At 37.6% G+C, this 17,855-nt stretch overlaps 1 long non-coding RNA gene across 1 annotated transcript in view; it reads left to right on the forward strand.

The window, feature by feature from the left end:
* The window catches only part of LOC111772581 (uncharacterized), a 164,248-nt gene extending 148,556 nt beyond the window's left edge, over positions 1 to 15,692 (forward strand). The window contains exon 5 of the long non-coding RNA XR_011436269.1: positions 14,423 to 15,692. This is a non-coding gene — a long non-coding RNA (uncharacterized lncRNA). The remainder of the gene's footprint in view (positions 1 to 14,422) is intronic.
* The last annotated feature ends 2,163 nt before the right edge of the window (positions 15,693 to 17,855 follow it).

Genomic DNA, 17,855 nt, shown 5'->3' on the forward strand with positions numbered 1-17,855 from the left:
GGGATTCTAAAATTCTTCGGGGCACTATCCCACAGCACCTTGACTCCTAGCCCAGGTATACCATTGGTATAGTAACACACAATTCCATAATCTCTGTTTATATGTTACTTTGGGAATAAGTAAAGGAAAGATTCTTTCAAGCCATTAGGAAATATAATGATATAAATAACTGAAGAAATATCAATTATTAATTGAGAATGTTTTTACTGTTAAAAGGAAATCTAGGTTCAGATAAAAGACAGCAATGTAGGAGGATCCTGAACTCACCTCCTCCTATGAACACCCCAAATCTACAACTACATATGGAACAATTTTCCCCGGAAAAAAACCCCAAACTAGCTGAGTGACTCTTGCACATTGGGCAACCAACATAAACCCACATGGAAGCAGGTAGGGGAGCCTGAGACACTATCTTGCTACAAACCCCACCCCTGATGAGGCAACATATAGTCGGGAGACAACTCCCCACTTCGAGTTTCTCACTGAGGAGTGAAGGCTTTGAACCCCACATCTGGCACTCCAACTTTTAATACCCGCTCCCGAGAAATGAGCCCCCAAAACATTTAGCTTTGAAAGCCAACGAAGCTTGCATCCACGAGACCCACAGGCCACAGAGAGCTGAGAAACAGTTTTTAAAAGGCTTGCATGCATGAACTCACCCACCCCTGAGCCCAGTGCAGAGGCAGCCAACTGAAATGCACCCAGACTTTCTGTGAAAGAGGTTTATTTGCTTATCTGAAAGCATCAGCCTAGGGGCAGGCATCAAATTTCACACACATCTAGGGGCCTCCTGACATAACCTCCTGAGAGGCTGATGGATGCCCTCTTTGCACTCTCCCTCTGCCCCATTCCAGCTCACCAGTATCTCCCAGAAGAAGGTTGTACACTTGTCTGGCTCCCTGATTTTTACGGCTGCTGCCCAGAAGATACCTCTAGATTACCTGGCTCTGGTGGCCACTGTGCCTTACACTCACGGGTCCCACAGGACTGTAACAAACAGAGAAAGTTTTTAATTGGCTATCACACTCAGGGCACAGCAGAGAAGTAACAGACTGAGGTGCCCAGACATTCTGTGAAAGAGGCCTTAGTTTATTTTCATAGCTGAGGCCTGAGGGGCAGGCTTCTAATTAAACACACATCTAAGGGCTGATAGTTAGCCTCTCCAGAGACCTGGGAGGGCAGGTGCTATCTCAGGCCCTCCCTCTGCCATGCCCCAGGGCACCAGTATCTCCTGGAGGGGAGCTTGTACTCATGTATGGTGCCCTGGTTTTTGTGGCTGTCACCCAGGGGATGCCCCTTGATTGCCTGGCCCAGGACTTGTGTTCATGAGTTCTATGAGATGCTAACAAAGAAATAAAGAATTCTTAACTGGCTATCACCCTAGGGCCCAAGCACAGAGGGAGCAGATAGGAAGAGCTATCTCTCAGTCATGCCCTGAAAGAGGTATATTTGCGTACTTTAAAAGGTGCTTTCTGAGGATGTGGCTTCCAATCACCCTGAATGTAGGCACTGACTGAGATCCTCCTCTTTGCGATACTGATAGGTCTTAGAACAACCGTTAATTACTGGGAGCCAATAAAAACAAAGTAGACTGTTTGGACAACTACAAAGGTTTCAGAGACAGCAAAGAGCTAGGGCAGGGTTGAACAATAAGGTTCATCGACTACACAAGGCCACTCCTTGAAGACTGGGAGACATGGCTGTTTCATCTAATACATAGAAACCAACCCAGAGCATCAAGGAAAATGAAGAAACAAAGAAATATGTTCTAAACAAAAGAACAAGATAAAACCACAGATACATGAAAGGAACAGGGATAAGTAATTTACATGAAAAAGTTAAAAATAATGGTCATAAAAATGTTCACCAAGTTTGGAAGAAGAATGTGTGAAGAAAGTGAGACTTTCAACAAAAAGAAAAACAGAAGAAAGTACCAAATATAAATTACAGAGCTGTAGTATACAATGACTGAACTGGGAAATACAATAGAGGGGTTTAACAAATGACTAGATGAAGCAGAAGAAAGGATCAGTGAACTCAAAGACAGGGCAGTGGAACTCACCCAATCAGAGCAGCAAAAAGACAAAAAAAAACAAGAATAAAAACAGTGAAGGTTGCTTAAGGGACTTATGGGAAAACATCAAGCAAACCAACATTTGCAAACAAGGGTCCCAGAAGGAGAAAAGAGAGAGAAAAGTGCAGAAAACTTATCTGAAGAAATAATTACTGAAAAATTCCCTATACTGGGGAGGGAAACAGACATGCAGATCCAAGAAGCCCAAAAAATTCCAAATAAGAAGAATTGAAAGAGATCCACATCAAGACAGGTTATAATTAAAGTGACAAAAGTTAAAGACAATGAGAGAATCTTAAAATCAGCAAGAGAAAACAACTTGTTACATGCAGGAGAACTCACATAAGATTATCAGCAGATTTTTAAGCAGAAACTTTGCAGGCCAGAAGAGAGTAGCAAGAAATAGTCAGGGCCCAGCCTGGTGGTGCAGTGGTTAAGTTTGCACATTCTGCTTCGGTGGCCTGGGGTTCACCAGTTCAGATCCTGGGTGTGGACCTACACACTGCATGTCAAGCCATGCTGTGGCAGGCATCCCACATATAAAGTAGAGGAAGATGGGCATGAATATTAGCTCAGGGCCAGTCTTCCTCAGCAAAAGAGAGGAGGATTGGTAGCAGAGGTTAGCTCAGGGCTGATCTTCCTCAAAAAAAACAAAAAAAGGAAATATTCTAAGTGCTAAAGTAAGCTTCCAGCCAAGAATATTCTAAGGGGCAAAGTTGTCCTTCAGAAGTTCATCATGATTAGACTGGCCTTACAATAAATGTTAAAGGGATTTCTTTAAGCTGAATTGATAGGGTGTTAATTTGTAACAGAAAACACGAAAATAGAAATCTTACTGGTAAATGTACAGTAAAATTTAAAATAATCCAGTGTCGTATAGGTGGTGGGTTAATCATTTATAAGGCTACTATGAAGTTTAAAAGACAAAAGTAGTAAATATAACTATAACTACAATAATTTTAGAGGAATACACAAGACAAAAAGAAGTAAACTGCGACATCAAAAATATAAAATGTTCATGGGGGGTAGTGAGAACCTAGACCTTTAGAAGGCATTCAAACTTAAGGTCTTATCAACTTTAAATAAACTGTTATAAATATAAGTTGTTTTATGTAAGTCTCATGGTAACCAGAAAGCAAAAACCTGTTAGATATTCTATTCAATAGATAAAGAGGAAGAAATTTAAGTATATCACTGAAGAAAATCATGAAATCATGAAGACAGAGAGCATGAGAACAGAGAAATTACAAAACAGAAAACAAATAAAATGGCAATAAATACATACCTATCGTTACTTTAGAAGTAGATGGAATAATATTCCAATCAAAAGACATAGAGAGGCTGGCTGGATTAAAAAAGCAAACTGATCTACATGCTGCCTACAGGAGAATCACTCTAGATGTAAGGATATGCAGACTGAAAGTGATGAAATAGAAAAAGATATTCCATGAAAATGGAAAGAAAAAGAAAGCTGGAGTAGCTATTCTTACATAAGACAAAATAGACTTTAAGACAAAGACTGTCATAATGGACAAAGAAGGTCATTTCATAATGAGAGAGGGGTAAATCCAGCAAGATAATATAATGTTTATAAATATTTATGCATCCAACATAGGACAACCTAAATATATAAAGTAAATATTAACAGACCTAAATAGAGACATAGCAATACAATAAGAGCAGGAGACTTTAATACTCCACTTTCATCAGTGGATAGACAATCCAGACAGAAAGCCAATAGGGAAACATCAGATGTAAACGATATGTTAGATCAGATGGACTTAGCAGACATACAGAAAACATTCGATCCCAAAGCAACAGGAAAAACATTCTTCTCATGTGCATATGAAATATTTTCCAAGATGGGTCATATGTTAGGCCACCAAACAAGTCTCAATAAATTTAAGAAGACTGAAATCATCTGAAGCATCATTCCCAACCACAAAGGTAGGAAACTAGAAATCAATTACAGGAAGAAAACTGGAAAACTCACGTATACGCAAAGATTAAAAAATAGGCTACTGAACAACTAATGGGTCAAAAGATAAATCAAAAGGGAAATCAAAACATAACTTGAGACAAGTGAAAATGGGAATACAATATACTGAAAATTATGGGATGCAGCGAAACATTTCTTTTTTTTATTAAGATTATGATAGTTTACGAGCTTGTGAAATTTCAGTTGTACATTATTGTTAGTCATGTTGCAGGTACACCACTTCACCCTTTGTGCCCTCCCCCCACCCCCCCTTTCCCCTGGTAACCACCGAGCAGTTCTCCTTGTCTATATGTTAACTTCCACCTGTGGGGGAGTCATACAGAGTTCGTCTTTCTCTGTCTGGCTTATTTCACTTAACACAATACCCTCAAGGTCCATCCATGTTGTTGTGAATGGGACAATTTTGTCCTTTTTTAATGGCTGAGTAGTATTCCATTGTGTATATATACCACATCTTCTTTATCCAATCATCAGTTGCTGAGTACTTAGGTTGGTTCCATGTCTTGGCTATTGTAAATAATGCTGCGATGAACATAGGGGTGCATGGGACTTTTGGAATTGCTGATTTCAGGTTCTTAGGATAGATACCCAGTAGTGGGATGGCTGGATCATAAGGTATTTCTATTTTTAACTTTTTGAGAAATCTCCATACTGTTTTCCATAGTGGCTGCACCAGTTTGCATTCCCACCAACAGTGTATGAGGGTTCCTTTTTCTCCACAACCTCTCCAACATTTGTTACTCTTGGTTTTGGATATTTTTGCCATGCTAACAGGTATAAGGTGATATCTTAGTGTAGTTTTGATTTTCATTTCCCTGATGATTAGTGATGAGGAGCATCTTTTCATGTGTCTATTGGCCATCCTTATATCTTCTTTGGAGAAATGTCTGTTCATGTCCCCTGCCCATTTTTTGATCGGGTTGTTTGATTTTTTGTTGTTGAGCTGTGTGAGTTCTTTATGTATTATGGAGATTAACCCTTTGTTGGATAAATAACTTGTAAATATTTTTTCCCAATTACTGGGCTGTTTTTTTGTTTCAATCCTGTTTTCCCTTGCCTTGAAGAAGCTCTTTAGTCTGATGAGGTCCCATTTGTTTATTCTTTCTATTGTTTCCCTCATCTGAGGAGTTATGGTGTCTGAAAAGATTCTTTTGAAACTGATGTCAGAGAGTGTACTGCCTATATTCTCTTCTAGAAGACTTATTGTTTCAGGCCTAATCTTTAGGTCTTTGATCCATTTTGAGTTTATTTTTGTGAATGGTGAAAAAGAATGGTCAATTTTCATTCTTTTACTTGTGGCTGTCCAGTTTCCCCAGTACCATTTGTTGAAGAGACTTTCTTTTCTCCACTGTAGGCCCTCAGCTCCTTTGTCAAAGATTAACTGTCCATAGATGTGTGGTTTTCTTTCTGGGCTTTCAATTTTATTCCATTGATCTGTGCACCTGTTTTTGTACCAGTATCATGCTGTTTTGATTACTGTAGCTTTGTAGTATGCTTTGAAGTCAGGGATTGTGATGCCTCCGGCTTTGTTCTTCTTTCTTAGGATTGCTTTAGCAATTTGGGGTCTTTTCTTGACCCATATGAATTTTAGGATTCTTTGTCGAATTTCTGTAAAGAACATCATTGGGATTCTGATTGGGATAGCATTGAATCTGTAGATTGCTTTAGGTAGTATGGACATTTTAACTATGTTTATTCTTCCAATCCATGTGAGTGGAATGTCTTTCCATCTCTTTATGTCATCATCAATTTCTTTCAAGAAAGTCTTGTAGTTTTCATTGTATATATCTTTCACTTCCTTGGTTAAATTTATCCCAAGGTATTTTATTCTTTTTGTTGCGATTGTGAATGGGATTGAGTTCTTTTTCTGTTAGTTCATTGTTAGCGTTTAGAAATGCTACTGATTTATGTATGTTGATTTTATACCCTGCAACTTTGCTGTAGCTGTTGATTGTTTCTAATAATTTTCCTATGGATTCTTTGGGGTTTTCTACATATAAGATCATGTCATCTGCAAACAGCGAGAATTTTACTTCTTCATTGTCGATTTGGATTCATTTTATTTCTTTTTCCTGCTGAATTGCTCTGGCCAACACCTCCAGTACTATGTTGAATAAGGGTGGTGAAAGTGGGCACCCTTGTCTTGTTCCTATTCTCAAAGGGATGGGTTTCAGTTTTTGTCTGTTGAGAATGATGTTGGATGTGGGTTTGTCATATATGGCCTTTATTATGTTGAGGTACTTTCCTTCTATAACCATTTTATTGAGGGGTTTTATCATAAATGGATGTTGGATCTTGTCAAATGCTTTCTCTGCATCTATTGAGATGATCATGTGGTTTTTGTTTCTCATTTTGTTAATGTAGTGAATCACATTGATTGACTTGTGGATGTTGAGCCATCCCTGTGTCCCTGGTTTAAATCCCACTTGATCATGGTGTATAATCTTTTTGATGTATTGCTGTATTCGGTTTGCCAGAATTTTGTTGAGGATTTTTGCATCTACTTTCATCAGTGATATTGGCCTGTAGTTTTCCTTCTTTGTGCTGTCCTTGTCAGGTTTGGGGATCAGAGTGACGTTGGCTTCATAGAATGTGTTAGGGAGTGCTCCATCTTCCTCAGTTTTCTGGAATAGTTTGAGAAGGATAGGTATTAAATCTTCTTTGAATGTTTGGTAGAATTCTCCAGAGAAGCCGTTTGGTCCTGGACTCTTATTTTTGGGGAGGTTTTTGATTACTGTTTCTATTTCTTTACTTGTGATTGGTCTATTCAGATTCTCTATTTCTTCCTGATTCAGTTTGGGGAGGTTGTAAGAGTCTAAGAATTTACCCATTTCTTCTAGGTTGTTCGATTTGTTGGCATATAGGTTTTCATAGTATTCTGTTATGATCCCTTGTATTTCTTTGGTATCCATTGTGATTACTCCTCTCTCATTTCTAATTTTATTTATTTGAGACTTCTCTCTTTTTTTCTTAGTGAGTCTGGCTAAGGGTTTGTTGATTTTGTTAATTTTTTTGAAGAACCAACTCTTTGTTTCATTGATCCTTTCTACTGTCCTTTTTGTTTCAATATTGTTTATTTCAGCTCTAATTTTTATTATTTCCCTCCTTCTACTGACTTTGGGCTTTGTTTGTTCTTCTTTTTCTAATTCTGTTAGGTGTCGTTTGAGGTTGAGTATGTGAGATTTTTCTTGTTTTTTGAGGTGAGCCTGTATTGCAATGAATTTCCCTCTTAGGACTGCTTTTGCTGCATCCCAAATGAGTTGGTATGACATGTTTTCATTTTCATCTGTCTCCAGATAATATTTGATTTCTTCTTTAATTTCCTCAATATTCCATTGTTTGCTCAGTAGCATGTTGTTTAGTCTCCACATTTTTGCCCCTTTACCAGCTTTATTCTTGTAGTTGATTTCTAGTTTCATAGCATTATGATCAGAAAAGATGCTCGATATTATTTCAACCCTCTTGAATTCATTGATGCTTGCTTTGCTTCCCAAGATATGGTCTATCCTTGAGAATGTTCCATGCACCCTTGAGAAGAATGTGTAACCTGCTGTTTTTGGATGAAGTGTTCTATATATATCTATTAAGTCCATCTGGTCTAATTTTTAATTTAATTCTATAATTTCCTTGTTGATTTTCCATCTGAATGATCTATCCATTGGTGTTAATGGGGTGTTGAGGTCCCCTACTATTATTGTATTGTTGTTTATGTCTCCTTTTAGTTTTGTTAAGAGCTGCTTTACAAATTTTGGTGCTCCTGTGTTGGGTGTGTATATATTTATAAGTGTTATGTCATCTTGGTGGAGTGTCCCTTTTATCATTATATACTGCCCCTCTTTGTCTTTCTTTATCTGTTTTGCTTTGAAGTCCACTTTGTCTGTTATAAGTATGGTGACACCTGCTTTCTTTTGTTCATTATTAGCTTGGGGTATTGTCTTCCATCTCTTCACTCTGAGTCTGTGTTTGTCTTTGGGGCTGAGGTGTGTTTCCAGGAGGCAGCATATTGTTGGGTCTTCTTCTTTGATCCATCCTGCCACTCTGTGTCTTTTGACTGGAGAGTTCAATCTATTTACATTTAGAGTGATTATTGAAATGTGAGGCCTACTGCTACCATTTTATCACTTGTTTTCTGGTTTTCTTGCATTTCCTTTGTTTCTCGTCCCATGATTTTTGTATTACTAATTCAAGTAGGTAAATTTCTATATTGGCTTTCCTCTTATTTGGAATTTGTGTCTTTATCCTTATTTGTTTAGTGGTTACCAGGTGGTTTGTATAAAATATCTCATAGATGATATAGTCCATTTTCTGATAGCCTCTTATTTCCTTAAATTAAAACGTTCCGTCCCTTTTCTCTTCCCCTTCTAGGTTGTTATTGTCAGATTTTTTGCCCTCTTCCTTCTTGTGTTGTGAGTTTGTGGTAAAAATGACAGGATTATATTTATTCTTGGTGTTTCCCTTCCTTTTATCTTTAATGTTTTATTTAACTTTTGCTAACCTGTTCTGATGGAGAGCTGCTACTTTCTGTTATCGTCCTTCTACTTATCTCTTTTGCTCTGGGTTTTGTAACCCCTTTCCTTTTTTTGATTTTTCAGGTATGAGGGTCTTCCTGAACATTTCTTGAAGAGGAGGTCTTGTGGCAATGAACTCCCTTAACTTTTGTTTATGTGGGAAAGTTTTTATTTCTCTATCATATTTGAAGGATATTTTCGCTGGGTAGAGTATTCTTGGCTGCAGGTTTTTATCCTTCAGAGTTTTGAATATATCATTCCACTCTCTTCTAGCCTGTAAGGTGTCTGCTGAGAAATCTGCTGATAGCCTTATGGGGGTTCCTTTGTAGGTTATTTTCTTCTGCTTGTCTGCCCTTAGTATTTTCTCTTTGTCGTTGACTTTTGCTAGCTTCACTACTATATGCCTTGGGGTTGGTCTTCTTACAATGATAAAATTTGGAGATCGATTGGCTTCTGTCACATGAAGTTCCATCTCTCTCTCCAGGTTTGGAAAGTTCTCAGCCATTATTTCTTTGAATAGGCTTTCTGCCCCTTTCTCCCTCTTTTCTCCCTCTGGTATACCTATAATCCTTGCGTTGCATCTCCTAATTGAGTCAGATAATTCTCAGAGAGTTTCTTCATTTCTTTTTAGTCTTAGTTCTCTCTCCTCCTCTGTCTGCAGCATTTCTGTACTCCTATCCTCCAAATTGCTAATTCTGTCCTCTATATTATCAACCCTACTGTTCAGAGAGTCCAGATTTTTCTTAATCTCATCCATTGTGTTCTTCATCACCAGTATTTCTGATTGGTTCTTCTTTATAGTATCAAGCTCTTTTGTGACATAGCTCCTGAACTTGTTGAGTTGTCTATCTGTATTCTCTTTTAACTCATTGAGTTTTTTAATAATGGCTATTTTGAATTCATTGTCATTCAGGTTATAGATTTCATTGTCTTTGGGATTGTTTTCTGGGTCCTTGCCATTTTCCTTCTGTTCTGGAGATTTAATATATCTTTTTCATACTGCTTAATGGCATGGATTTGTGCCTCCGCATAGAGATAGACTTTAGTTATGGCTTCCACTTGTTTCTACTGGTGTGGGAGGGAAGCAGCTGTTTAGACTGCACCAACCAGGAACCCTGTCAGCTGTTGCTGACTGGACCTGGGCCCCTCTGGGGGCAATTGCAAGGGGGCCTCAGGCTGCTGGTGCCTACTGTTGCAGACCACCTAGATGCCCTCCCTTCTTGGGGTCTGCAGTGGTGTTATGGGCTTTCCCAGCGGCCGAGAGCAGGATCACTTATATTCACAGCTCTGTCACTGTCAGAGCCCACAAGATCTCATGTGTCCACTATAGGTCACAGCAGAGCGATGGGTATCTTCTGCAGTCTGTGCTTAGCTCACCTAGCTGTGCTACTTTTGCCCCAGGGCCTTCCAGCCTTGTGATTGCCGGTCGGGGCCTCTCCACTAGTGCTGTACAGAGGCTTTTGCTGAGGCTGCTGTGGGACCATGGATTTTCCCCCTGGGCTGCAGAACCAGGCCGCTGAAACTCCACCCAGCCCCCGGCCACTCCCACGGGATCTCTGGGTGTCCCTTGCCCCCTCTGGGACACAGCCAGAGTCCATGAGTCAGAGGCAGTTGTCAGGCTGCTGCCCTGCCTGGGATCCTCCTCTCCCGGAGCTTCCCAGGGTTCTGAATTCTGGGCGGAGCCTCTCCACTAATGCCGAGTAGAGGCTTTCCCTGTGGCTGGTGCGGGACCCTGGAGTTTACCCCTGGGCCACGGAGCCCGGCCGCTGGAGCTCCACCCAGCCTCCGACCACTCCCACGGGATCTCTGGGTGCCCCTTGCCACCTCTGGGACACAGCTGGAGTCTGTGAGTCCAGCGGTGGCTGGCAGGCTGTTGCTCTGACCAGGATCCTTCTCTTTGGGAGCCTCCCAGAGTTCCAAATGCTGGGGGGGGCCTCTCCACTAATGGCAAGTAGAGGCTTTCCCTGCTGCTGGTGCAGGACCCTGGAGTTTCCCCTGGTCTTAGGTGTAATCGTGGAGAGCTTAGGTAAGGCTGTAGTCATCTGTTTCCACTGTCGCTCCGCCGGTGTGCACACACTCCCACCCTTGGTGCGTGGTAATGCTATGGGGGAGTCCACTGGAAGAAAGCTGCTTGCAGGTACTAGGCTGTCCGGGGGTTGGGGGTCGGAGAGTTTTCACCTATCTCCACCTCCTCCTGGGGCAAGTCTGTCCACCTTCCAACCCGTATAGCAGCACGGGTCTCTCAGGCATCCTGAGATGCTATATGGATATCCTTTGTTAACCGATGAATGTCCAGTTAGTTGTAGATTTGAAGGGGGAGAGACAAAGAAGACTACTGACTCCACCATCTTGGTGACATCATCCCAAAAACATTTCCAAGGAGGAAGTTCACAATGAGGAATGTCTACATCAAGAAACAAGAAAGAGCTCTGATAGCAAAGTACCAGAAAGGGAAATTAAAAAACCAATGCATTTACAGTTGTATCAAAAAGAATAGAATACCTAGGAATAAAGATGAAAGACCTATACACAAAAAACTATAAGACATTTGCTGAAAGAAATTAAAGTCACAAATACACAGAAAGATACTCTGTGCTCATGGATTTCAAGATTTAATAGTGTTAAAATGCCCATACTACCCAAAGCAATATATAGATTCAAAGCAATTTCTATCAAAATTGCAATGGCATTTTTCATGAAACTAGAATAAACAATCCTAAAATTTGCATGGAATCACAAAAGACCCTAAATAGCCAAAGCAATCTTGAGAAAAAAGAACAAAGCTGGAGGCATCATGCTCCTTGATTTCAAACTATATTACAGAGCTACAGTAACTAAAACAGTATGTGTGGCATAAAGAGAGACATGTAGATCAATGGAACGGAATAGAGAGCCGAGAAATAAACCCATGCATATATGGTCAATTAGTTTACAACAAAGGATCTAAGAGCATACAATGAAGAAATGACAGTCTCTTCAATAAATGGCATTGTGAAAACTGGACAACACATGTGAAAGAATGAAACTGAATCACTCCTCTTACACCATACGTAAGAATTAACTCAAAACGGATTAGACTTTAATGTAAGACCTGAAACCATAAAACTAGAAGAGAACATGGGCAGCAAGCTCTTTGATGTTGGTTTTGGTGATGATCTTTTTGGATTTGACACTAAAAGCACAGGCAACAAAAGCAAAAATAAAATACAAGTGGGACTACATCAAAGTAAAACGCTTCTGCACAGCAAAGGAAACTATTAACAAAACGAAAAGGCAACCTACTAAATGGGAAAAAATATTTGCAACTCATATCTGATAAGGAGTTAATATCCAAGATATATAAAGAACTCACGTAACTCAATAGTAAAAAAGCAATCTGATTAAAATGGAGGCAGAGGATCTCAATAGATGGTTTTCCAAAAAAGATGTACAGATAGTCAATAGGTACGTGAAAAGATGCTCTACATCATTAATCATCAAGAAAATGCCAGTCAAAAACACAATGAGATATCCCCTCTCACCTGTTAGAACGACTATTACCAAAAAGACTAGAAATAACAAGTGTTGGCAAAGATATGGAGAAACAGGAAGCCTTGTGCACTGTTGGTGGGGATGTAACTTGCTGCAGCCAAAATGGAAAACAGTATGGAGCTTCCTCAAAAATTTGAAAATAGGAGCCAGCCCAGTGGCACAGTGGTTCAGTTCGCATGTTCTCTTTCAGCCGTCTGGTGTTCACTGGTTCAGATCCCTGGTCTGGACCTACTTACTGCTTGTCAAGCCAAGCTGTGGCAGGAGTCCCACATGTAAAATAGAGCAAGATGGGCACAGATGTTAGCTCAGAGCCAGTCTTCCTCAGCAAAAAGAGAGGATTGGTGGCAGATGTTAGCTCAGGGCTAATCTTCCTCAAAAAAAAAAAAATTGAAAATATAACTACATGTGATCCAGCAATTCCACCTCTGGGTTTTTACCCAAAGAAAACAAAAACACTAACTTGAAAAGATATATGCACCCTTGTGTTTACTGTAGCATTTTTTTTTTTTTTTACAATAACCAAGACATGGGAACAACCTAAGTGTCCTTGATGGATGAATGGAAAAATGAGATGTGGTGTACACACACACACACACTGGAATATCATTCAGCCATAAAAAAGAATAAAATCTTGCCATACGCAGCAACATGGATTGACTTTGATGGCATCAAGCTAAGTGAAATAAGTCAGACAGAGAAAGACAAGTACTGTATGATGTCACTTAGATGTGCAATCTAAAACAAACAAAAACATTCAAGCTCATAGATACAGAGAAGAGATTGGTGTTTGCCAGAGGTGAGGGGGTAGTCGTGGGCAAAAAGGATGAAGGTGGGCAGAAGGTACAAGCTTACAGTTACAAAGTAAGTCCTGGGGATGTAATGTACAGCATGGTGACTACAGTTCATAATATTGTATTGCATGTTTGACAGTTGCTAAGAGTAGATCTTAAAAGTTCTCATAACAAGTTAAAAAAAAATTGTAATCATGTGTGGTGACAGATGTTAAATAGACTTATTGTGGTGATCATTTTGCAATATATACAATTATCAAATCATTATGTCATACACCTGTAACTAACATAATGCTATATGTCAGTTATACCTCAAAAAAATTAAGACTAAATTAATAAATACAACTGAATGATACATAATATATTGTATAATTATTTTTAAAAAGTATTTAAAAAGTAGGAGAGAAAAATAAAATTTTAAAATAACAAGCTTAGAAACAACAAAGTGTTAAAGTCACTTAAGGATCTTGGAAATTACCTAAGCAGAAACACTATAGTATATAATTCCTGCTAATATAGAAAATTTCCAGAATAATTTAAATAAATACAATTATATATCATTCTTAACGTTAAGTAACATATAATACTCATATTGGCTCATCTAACCTATAAACAAGTACAAGAAGTTCAGGGATTAATTAGCCTCTTCATGAAAACAAACACAAATCTTATTTATAAAAAGTTAAAATATACACTCTGATAAAAAATAAGGGAAAAGGTATAACAATCTTTTTGTATGAATCTTTCCTTTAAAATATATTAATTCAACCAATATTTTTTAATATCTCATATGTACCCATCAAAAATCATGGATTTTGGGAAAACTCACAAACTTTAATAGGCGTGATTCCAAAGAAGTTGGAAGCAAATTTTTCTTTTTGGTTTTTAAACAAAAATTTATTTCTCACCATTCTGGAGGCTGAGAAGTCCAAGATGAAGGCAATGGCAGATTCTGTGTCTGGTGAGAGCCCACTTCCTGGTTCACAAACCATGTTCTCACTGGTCCTCATGTGGTGGAAGGAGACACTTTTTTTTCCCAATTATTTTATTGAGATCATAATCGTGTATAACATTGTATAATTACGGGTGTACAAGACATACCTATTTTTTAAACCCTAATTATCCAATTAGTTTGATATGTCTAAGGATTCAGATGGATTGTGTGAACTTGGATTCTAATAGAAAAATGATTCTGAGTTAGTAGTTTCTGGAGAAGTTTTTGTTTCTGTTTTACTCCCAGGCTCACTTAAAGCATTAATGGTTTTTCAATTTTGGTGTTTTGGTGGAGACCACGGTGGCATTCATCTGTTCTTTTATGTTAAATTTAGGTTAGTCTTGCTGAACTGATAAAATAGAGATCATTTAAAATTATTTTTCCAACTCTAGATTATTAAGTTTTTTCTTTTATTTAGTGAGCAATAAGGCCTTTGTCAATGGTAAACTCATAGACTAGTTGTGTTTGGCCAAAATTTAGTGCTTTAAAACAAACATTTTATTATGCACACCAATTCTGTTTCAGAGCTTTGGAGAGAGAATGAATGAAGTCTGGAGCCTCAGAAAGGAAGAATTCAAAGCTAAAGTTGACTTGAAAGCTGAGGGCTGGAATCATCTGGAGGATTTCTCACCTCACCTCAGGCACCAAGGCTAGCATGACTTGTGGACTCAATCTGCTGACATGAGCACACGCCCTTCTCTTGTAGCTTGGCTGGTGTTTTGCTTTCAAAACTGGGAAAGATAATTACAAAAAAAGAAAGGTAAAAACTTTGTTATCATACAAATGTAGAGTGAATTTGCTTAAAAATTAATTTAACTATTAATGAGGGTATCAGCAAATTGATAAACCTGTTAAACATATTTTCCCAGAATGAGTCATTTTCTGAAGTCTCCCGAGCTGGAGAAATTTATAGGGTCTAAAGTTGAGATTCCTTGTTTTGATGAAGCTGAACTATAAACACTACATAACAAATGAGGGTTCTAAAGGATACTTGTTCATTAGTAATATTCTAAAACTTCATTTTCAGCTACATTGTATGTTATGTGGGTTTTGCAGATAATGGCCTAAGGTTTGTGTGCAAAATTGTAGGTAGTGATGCAAACAATTATAAATAGAAATTTGGAATGCAATCATTTTCCCTACAGCTGCTTTGTCTCCAGAGCTAAAGGCTGTGAATCAAGAAGGGCGTCATACAGCCACAAGGAGTTATGCATACATAGTGATTGCTGAGGCTTGAAAGCTTATTTTTCTTTTCACATAATCAACACCAGATTTCAGTTTTTACATTCATAATCAAAATAGGTAGAGATTCTTTTGTATTTCATTGACTTTTTCATATCAAAATTTTTCTGCGGCATTATTTTTATGTTATGCTAAAGCTCTAATGTCTGTATCAGTTGCTTAAACTTTCTAATTTAAGCATTTATTATTTCTGTTTCAGCTGTGTGATTGTACAATATAAATTCATGATTTTTTTGGATTCAGTTGGAACGAATACGGTCTCCAGTAGATTTCTATCTGTAGAATTTAACACTCATGGTAGTACATATTCTGTAAAATTAGCTTTCCAAGAATTGCATAGTTTTAATTAAATGTTCTCTTTGCTCTCCAAAAAATCAATGCGTTAGTTTTGCTTCTTTTCCAGTTTTGAATATTAGCAAAGGCGAAAGGGATAAGCTAATTTAAAACACCAAGTTACAGTGCAAAAAGGTGGAAGAGGAAAACCCTTCAGTGTTAGCGTGTAATCCAGTAAGAGGAACCCTGCCTTTCAAGGAGCAACTGGACCTGCATTGCAATTTCTCCATCGGAACGATTCAGTTGTTCTTCCAACCAGAATGTCGTGAGACTCCTCACTGCAAAAAAATAGGAGAAAATCTACTTAGTGACAGGATAAGAACAGATTTCCAGTATCACATACATTTTGATCAGAATTCTATTTTGGTGTACATACAGCACATTTTATGAGCTTCTTTACAATGATTTATCAGGAAACAGACCATATTGAACACATCCTCCCTTTTAAAACTGTTAGGCTGACAATTTACATTTTAACAATCTATTTTCTGTTACAGTGAATTTTGACCCAGAAATCTGAATTCCTTAAACAAATAGAAATATCAAGTGGACTTGAAAATGACTATATATGTACATAAAATACCATATTTCTCACCCTAATGTATGTTTCAATCAGAAAATAAATTTCATTATTAAGAAACTTAAATATAATTATCCATGGCTTTGGTTTTACAGCACAGAATATATCCATTAACGGATAAAAACTTCAGTGTATACAACTGTGAATCAAATATAACATGTATATTTCTTCGTATTTTTGGTAACCAAAATGAGATGAATTAATTTGGAGGTCAGAGAGTCTCTATTCTCTTTTGCTTAATTAATTAAGAGTCAGTTTACTCATTATTTCTCTTCTAAAATAACAGCAACATAAAAAGAATTCACAGAATATTTTTGTATTTCATTGATATTTAGATATACAGATAGAATTGCTTTGAGGAAGGAAATAGCAACTTGAGAATTATATGATGCGAAATATATGAAGCTTATTTTAGGGTTAATTGTTATCTCAATTTTACAAAGATGAAAGATTCTAATTTATCAGAGTATATTTTAGATAGTATATGAAAATCATTGTAAAAGATAAACATTGTTAAAAGATTTATCTGCAATTTTGAAACCTCATTAGTAGTTTTGGTCATCATCATCATGGTGTCCGTTATGCTGAAAACTTTCTATTCTACATCTTTATTATTATAAAGTGTTTCATACTCTCAAATCTGCTCTCAAATGTTCTCTAGGAGATAATTCATTGTGTGCCTTGGCCTCCAAGACTGCAGTCTTTTGAATGAGTTACAAAAATAAAAGACAGAAAATTAGAATTTCTTAAAACCTAATTCCAGGACACAAAGGCAGAAAATAAAAGATATCCACAATTCCTCTGATTTCTTGTACATCTATGAGGATTTCCAGAACATTAGATTCATACACACAATGGATGATAAAGGCCATCCATCCCACATTCTACAGACGTGGAGAACATAGCCTAGGGAAATTTGGTTTCCTTCCAGCATTATGCAGTTAAAGGGATTCCTGTTACTCCCAGGGGAATGCCCTTTCCACTTTATTATGTTGCTCTCTCTCCCACCCTCGAGTTAAAATAGCAGCAACTACAATCGCCCAAACAAGTACTTTACATGTAAATTCCATCTACACTTTCATTATTTTATAATAATCATGATAATAATCATTTAATATATATTATGGATGGTTATTTATAGTTATATACATAAATTATATGCACAACCAGATGTTTAATGAGAAGATGACAATTAGGGGCTGGCCCTGGGCCAAGTGGTTAAGTTCGTGTGCTCCACTTGGGTGGCCCAGGGTTTTGCCAGTGCGGACCTAGCACCACTCATCAGGCCATGCTGATGAGTAGAGCCAGAAGGACCTACAACTAGAATATACAGCTATATACTAGGGGGCTTTGGGGAGAAGAACTAAAAAAACGGAAGAAGATTGGCAAAAGATGTTAGCTCAGGTGCCAATTTTTTTAAAAAAAAAAAAAAGAGGTGACAATAATACCTTACAATCTAATGATTCAAAGAATGCTTACATACTGTAATGTTTCAGTGTATTGAAACCCATCCCTGTATTAGCTCCTAACGTTATTAAAAAATGTACTAGTCCAGAGATTTAAAGAGAGTAAATTGCATATACAGAGAAAGAAAATGAATATTTGAAAAATTTCCTAAAGTGTATAGTTAACAATTCTTATCTTAGTTCATCCACTCAAAATGATATCCATTTATTCTTTAAATAGAAAATATGCAATATACATTTTAAACTGAAAGAACACATTAGTGTACAAGGTAATGAACTTCTTTCAATTACATTTTATGATTATAACCTTTATTCCAGCAATAATTTAACATTTTAA

Source organism: Equus caballus, chromosome 2 (genome assembly GCF_041296265.1).
Source record: "Equus caballus isolate H_3958 breed thoroughbred chromosome 2, TB-T2T, whole genome shotgun sequence".
NCBI lineage: Eukaryota > Metazoa > Chordata > Mammalia > Perissodactyla > Equidae > Equus > Equus caballus.